Source organism: Tenebrio molitor, chromosome 4, assembly GCF_963966145.1.
Source record: "Tenebrio molitor chromosome 4, icTenMoli1.1, whole genome shotgun sequence".
Taxonomy (NCBI): domain Eukaryota; kingdom Metazoa; phylum Arthropoda; class Insecta; order Coleoptera; family Tenebrionidae; genus Tenebrio; species Tenebrio molitor.
In genome coordinates this window covers 24028801-24035324 of record NC_091049.1, presented here as the reverse complement: position 1 = coordinate 24035324, position 6524 = coordinate 24028801, and the positions used below count along the sequence as shown (strand labels likewise).

Sequence of the window (6524 nt, the reverse complement as noted above, 5' to 3'; positions counted from 1 at the left end):
TTTACATTTTTTTGGTCACTGATCACAAAATGTGTTTTAATTTTTTTTTTACTTGTGGATATTTTAACGTCTCTTTCTTTTGCTCGTCGATAAGATGGTGAAAGTACGACGTGGTAACAGTTTTATATGATCAGAGGGATTCCTACTTTACGGTACCGATACAATGAAAATTTGCCGCTTTCGTAATTTATGGTGTTTTGCGTTTACAACTTTACCCAACGTTTAAAATGAATACCCTATAGCAGATATAATGAAAATAAATTCTATATGTGTAGAATGTAACATAACTGTTAGTAGTTTTCAAAATGGGAAACCAGCACATATAATTCATCAATTTTTTCCTAATGTACCTCCAGGTTTTAAAATTGTAGAATCTCCAGAACATGTAATTTATCTACCAGTCAGTGTAAATACAATTAGAAACATAACCCTTAAAATAAGAGATCAAGATGGTGAGTTGACCAATTTTAGAAACGAAACCGTAACTGTTGGTGTACATTTGATGACGGATAATCAATAATGAGTATTATTTTTAATAAATTATCAGTGAAGTGCAAACCGCATAAAAAGGAATATGCAGTTCGAAGAAAAGTTAGTAGGAAGAGAAACTTGCAACGAGTATTAAGCAAGGAAAACAAACGGTTTTTAAAATCACTTGGGTTAACGTTGTTTGAAAATGTTGAACGTCAATGAAGGAGTTATCATAGATGAATCGATTGCTGGATATAAGGTACAAACTCATGAATCTTATACATCTAGGTTTAATAATAATGATGAAATAAGAATTAATTTACCTGAAGATTTGGCTACATTACCTAGTGAAAGTTATATTTATTGTGAAGGTCTACTCGTAAAAGATGAGCCTGCTCAACCCCCCGCAACAACCACTAAATTTGTGAATAATGGAATATTAGATTTGTTTAGTGAAATTCGTTTAGAAGTTAACGGACGCACAATAGATACAAATATAAAACCAGGATAGTATCATTTAATGCGAGTGAAAGTTTAAAATATCAAAACGCCGGATGGTTTCCTACGAGTGATAGTAAGATTGTCGAAAATGGAAAATTTAGTGCTTGTATTCCTTTAAAGATGATATTTGGATTTGCTGAAGATTATAAAAAAGTGATGGTTCAAACCGCTCAAGAACTAGTATTGATTCGAAGCAATAGTGATGTTGATGCTTTAATATCTACTTCTGATGAAAAAGCAAAAGTTATCATAAACAAAATAGCATGGAGAGTACCACATATAATACCTGGTTTAAGACAAGAAGCTGCGATGGCAGATTTGATTAAAAAAGGAAAAGACATACAGGTTGCGCATCGTACATGGGAATTGCATAGTTTTCCAGCATTACAAGATATAAGTAAACATTCGTATACGATTAAAACAGCAACCAAATTAGAATCTCCAAGATATGTTACTCTGGGATTCCAAACAAATAGAGCAGGACAATTTAAGAAAAATAATAGTCAATTTGATAAGTGTGACTTTAACAATATCAGAATTTACTTAAATAATGAAAGATTTCCATATGAAAATGTGAATAATAACTTCAACAATAATCAGTATTCTACACTATATGAAATGTTTGCTCAATTTCGAACAAGTTATTATTTTGGAGAAAAAACAGAAACAGATATAACTCCCGAAGAGTTTAAAAACAAATATCCTTTAATTGCTGTTGATTGCTCAAAACAAAAATTAGGTTTTCAAACGCAAGCAGTAACAGTACGAGTAGAATTTGATACTGGTACTCCAATGCCTGCCAACACTATGACACATGCTTTGTTGATTAATGATCGAATTTTTACATATAATCCGGCAACAAAAGCAGTAAGACAGATGTAAAACCAAAATACTTGTGTAGGTTAAGCGAATAATGTGTAAATGAAATAAATAATTCGAAAGAAGAATCTGCAAAGCAGTCTTATCAAGATGCTTGAAGAAGAACGTTGGGTGACCTGTCCTAAGAATGAAGGACACCGTTTAAAACTGAAACATTTGAATAGACATTTAAGGCGGTGTAGAGGAGAGGAAACTTATCAAAATTTATCATATAATCATCATGATTATAATGAATTTTGTGATTCATCATATTCCTCAAATGATCATTTGCCACAACAATCAACACCACAACCACCACCCCAACAATCAACACCACAACCACCACAACAATCATCCGAGCTATCACATTCGGGAAATGGAACCCTAACTGGATCAAGCAGAAGAAATTTTTTTTAAATATAATATTAATGTAATAAAACAATGTATGTAATAATTAATGTTTTCTTATGTATATAATAAAAGTATTATAAAAAATTAAGAATGTTTCATTTGAATATACTTAATAATAAAATTTAATGTTGTAAAGAGTAGAAAAGGGAGAGGAGGAAATTATAAGAATATAAAGACATAATAATGGATAATTTAAAAACATTTGTTACCAAACCAATATTCAGTGTAGTGTGTCCATCTATAGTACGATTTGTGATAGAGTGCGAAAAAAGTTGTATTATGGATCAAAGAAATATGGTACTAATAGATATTCAAGGATTTAAAATTACCAATAATAAATTTATACCGAAAGAATTGGCAATTTTAAAAAATAATAAAATGGCTCATTACGTTTTTGCTCCTCCCTTCCCATCTACATTACTACCAGATGATGTTCAATATCAAATAAAGTGGTTATCAAAAATTTCGCCAGTTGTGTTGAAAAACAAGCAGTAAAATGAGTGATATTAGTGATTGTGAAAACGAAGTGGATGTTGTAGAAGAAACTTTGAATGTGTGGTGCGTCACAAATCAAGAATTTTTGAAACTAACGACCTCAACGTGCAATTAAGAAGACAAGGAAAATTTGAGGTATGAAAATTTTGATAATACTAATATCGCGGCAAGTTCACTAATATTATTTCATTGCAGCTGCAAGGAATGCCGACCACAAGAGCCGTGTGAGTTTCCAGAAAGTGCTAACATCTTGTCTTCAACTTGTGTCTACATAAATCAAGAATTTTCGAAACCAACGAACTCAATATGTAATCAAGAAGACAAGGAAAATCCGGGGTATGAACATTTTGACAATTCTAATGTCGCGGCAAGTCTGTTACTAAAATTGTTTCGTTGCAGCGGCAAGGTAGGCCGACTACAAGAGCCGTGTGAGTTTCCAGAAAGTGCTAACATCTTGTCTTCAACTTCCGTCTACATAAATGAAGAATTTTCGAAACCAACGATCTCAATGTGTAATCAAGAAGACAAGGAAAATGCGGGGTATGAAAATTTTGACAATGCCAATGTCGCGGCAAGTTTGCTAAAATGCTATTTCGTTGCAGCGCCAAGGAAAGCCGACTACAAGAGCCGTGTGAGTTTCCAGAAAGTGCTAACATCTTGTCTTCAACTTCTGTCTACATAAATGAAGAATTTTCGAAACCAACAACCTCAATGTGTACCTAATCAAGAAGACAATGAAAATGCGGGGTATGAAAATTTTGACAATGCCAATGTCGCGGCAAGTTTGCTCATTGCAGCGCCAAGGAAAGCCGACTACAAGAGCTTTATGAGTTTCCAGAAAGTGCCCCCACATCTTGTCTTCAACTTCTGTCTATATAAAAATTATTATAATAATCGGTTAATTTTAAATAAACTTTACTTACCGTTCTAGAACACCAAAAATTACTTACCGTCGTTAGCAACGAGTAAACAGAGCTTACCGTCTTGGAAACAGACGTGGTAAACAAGCAAATAGAGTACAATCGCGCAAAATAGTAGTTTATTTGACGAGTTTGTGTGTAAATTGGGCCTTTTTTGGCACGCGTGGGCCATTTTAAAACGCGAGTGAAACGAGCGTTTTAAAGGCCCACGAGTGCCAAAAAAGGCCCAATTTACACACGAACGAGTTGAATACAACGTTTTTTTGTTCTACGAGCCCCTTAAAGGCTCCAAATCGCTTAAAACCTTTAAAATTAGCTTGACGTTTCGTTTTGACAAGTTGTGACATTTATCAAAATCCGTTCACATAGGAGAAAATTCTCAAATTCTGACAGTGTCGAACAAAAAAATATTTAATTGTATATCTTTCTGTGTTTCAATAAATCTATAAATATCAGGATGCGAAACATAGAAAATTGCATTAAAATTATTGTGAAAAGATTCACGCGCGTTAGTCGTACGCTCTGTACTGCTACTACAAAAAGCCCATATACCTACAGGGCAAGTCACATAAGGCTTGTTTCTGAATTTATTTTGTACGCAACCAAAAATACTAATGACGCTGACCACTTGATACCGTTTATAATGTGATTTAATTTAGTAATCAACGTAGGTATGTAATTTGGCTAATAATCTCAAAATGACAGTTGATGAATTTAAATTTTGATTTCATGAATCAGAACAGGATAACCTCCTCTTGATTGCATTTTGTATTTTCTGTAAAAATAAATAAGCAATTGAGGATTACTCGATATTACAAATAGCTAGGTATTTTGTGTATATATAATTTACTGAATAAATGAAACCAAAATAACGTATAAAAACACGATTAAAGTAAAAACCAGCTTACCTTTACACACAAGTCTTCTTTAGCGGGATGATGAAAATTGTTTGTTTTTAACAGAACTTGTTCGGATATTGTAGCTTTACAGTTTTTATTGGTGCACCTGTATGTAACCCCCACAGAAGTTTCTTTATCTTTTCGAAAATTGTTGTAATGATCTAACTACATTACTTCTTTCCGCCAAATATTCGAACCTGTGCAAACTGAAACAAATGTGATTATGATTTTCTTTTGGCGGAAACGGTTCGGAATGCAAACGATGACCGATGAGGGTTCCAGTTGGAAGAGTGCCGCAAAATAAAACACACATGTGAGGGACGCAAAATATCTTTTATTAAAATGCCTGTAATAACTTCGATTTAAAAATGAAACGTATCCAAAATACCAGAAATTAAGTTTAACGGAGTACAGTAAATTAACTAACTGAGTCCATTACAAAGATAAACGACAAGATGAATGCAGTAACATTTAAATCAACAGAAAAAACAGGTACATGACAGACAAAATGACAGGTTAAAGCTTGTCAAACAAGTAAACAAATTATAATGCAGTTATTACAGAGTGGGGCGGATGGAAAACCCTCTTCAAAAACCGTATCCCAGGTATTACTCATCTTTTACAACTGGATTAATGACAAAATAGTTATTAATTTAACAAGTTCGTGTGTAAATTGGTCTTTTTTTGGCATGAGTGGGCCAGTTTAAAACGTGACTGAAGCAAGCGTTTTAAAGACCCACGAGTGCCAAAAAAAAAGCCCAATTTACACAAGAACGAGTTGAATACAACGTTTTTTTGTTCGACGAGTCCCTTTTAAGAGCTCCAAATCGCCTAAAACATTTAAAATTTGCTTGACGTTTCGTTTTGACAAGTTGTGAATTTTATCAAGATCCGTTCACAGAGGAGCAAATTCTCAAATTCTGACAGTGTCGAACAAAAACAATGTTAAATTAGGAACTACGCGGTGAAGGTACGCCAACGGGAGTTTACGAGCTTGAGGTAACAAACTCTCGGCCGCGAAGGGACTCAGAAGAATAATCTGAATCGGCTTGAGACCAGCGACGTTTCTAGATACTCGGGTAAATGAACGTCGGACTATTTTACCGACCAAGAAAGAGTGATAGAAGCGTTCGGAGCTGTACGATGAGCATTCCACAGCCGCAACGAGCAGGTCCGCCTTCCCCAACCAACCGTTTACCGACAAACCACGAGGTCTCTAGAACCGCGACGGTCCTAACTAACCGTGGCCTCCACAGAGATGTACTAGACAACCCCACGGCTTCCTGAATGTCACCTAACTCCCATAGTGTCGTACTTACAACATTTTAACTTTAACTCATCCGAAATCTAGCGATGCTTAGCAACAACACAAAGAAAATCCGAGTTTAATTCAATGGAACGAAGCGTAACATTAAACGATCATAAAATTCAGCAAAACAAAGCGCAACATTAAACAAAGATAAAATAAAAAGAAAACAAAGCGCAACGTTAAACAACGATAAAATTTAAAAAAAACGCTTTAAATGTCACAAATATAAGTAAGCAACATAAATAACGAATACGATAAACGCTGGCAATGCTAAACGAAAAATGGCGGATCAAGTGCCGTTAGAAAATGTTAGCGAAAGAAAAACAAAATGGAGGCACGCGATTCGGATGACGGCTACTAATTTTCGAAATTAACGGATTGCCTGAAAATTGCCTCTTCCGGGAGAAACTTAAGGGATAACGCTTAAAATTTACAAATGGGCGCTTCTCCAAAGAAACAGCATGCAACAAAATATCTACAACACACCCTTACTACGTGGTCCCGGTCCCAAGAAATAAGACAACGAACTTGGGATAAATTACCCGGGGTGGATTAAAACGTCGAATTCCTCACGGGGACACAAAATATCTACCCGGGACGCTTGTCTAATTGATTCACGGTTTAACTTACAAATTTTGAAATATGGATCGCTCTTTGCAC

General features: G+C 34.8%; 1 long non-coding RNA gene across 1 annotated transcript; it reads left to right on the top strand.

Annotated features, from left to right (window-relative positions):
- On the top strand, positions 1 to 3752 carry LOC138129918 (uncharacterized). The gene is made up of 4 exons (XR_011159432.1): positions 1 to 3072; positions 3136 to 3276; positions 3339 to 3483; positions 3534 to 3752. It is a non-coding gene; the product is annotated as an uncharacterized lncRNA (long non-coding RNA).
- Positions 3753 to 6524: the final 2772 nt, after the last annotated feature.